The sequence below is a fragment of the Narcine bancroftii genome, chromosome 3, assembly GCF_036971445.1.
Source record: "Narcine bancroftii isolate sNarBan1 chromosome 3, sNarBan1.hap1, whole genome shotgun sequence".
Taxonomy (NCBI): domain Eukaryota; kingdom Metazoa; phylum Chordata; class Chondrichthyes; order Torpediniformes; family Narcinidae; genus Narcine; species Narcine bancroftii.
Window position 1 is genome coordinate 283219053 of NC_091471.1, and position 251 is coordinate 283219303.

Genomic DNA, 251 nt, shown 5'->3' on the forward strand with positions numbered 1-251 from the left:
GGATCCTTTGGTTCTAATTTGTTGTCAAAGGCTTCACTGAGGTCCACTGCATACCCGTCGTGGATATATTTAAAAGGATGGCCATTTTTCAAGGTGGAACATCTGGGGTGAAATGTCTGATGCAGTTCGGGGCAGGGTCCGGGGAGGGGGGGCGGGGTGAACAATAGGGAAGCATCTGATTGGTCGAGCCCTTACTCTTCTCACGGATTGGCCGACAGCCGGCTGAAGTGCAGCAATCAGCGGGGGCGCTG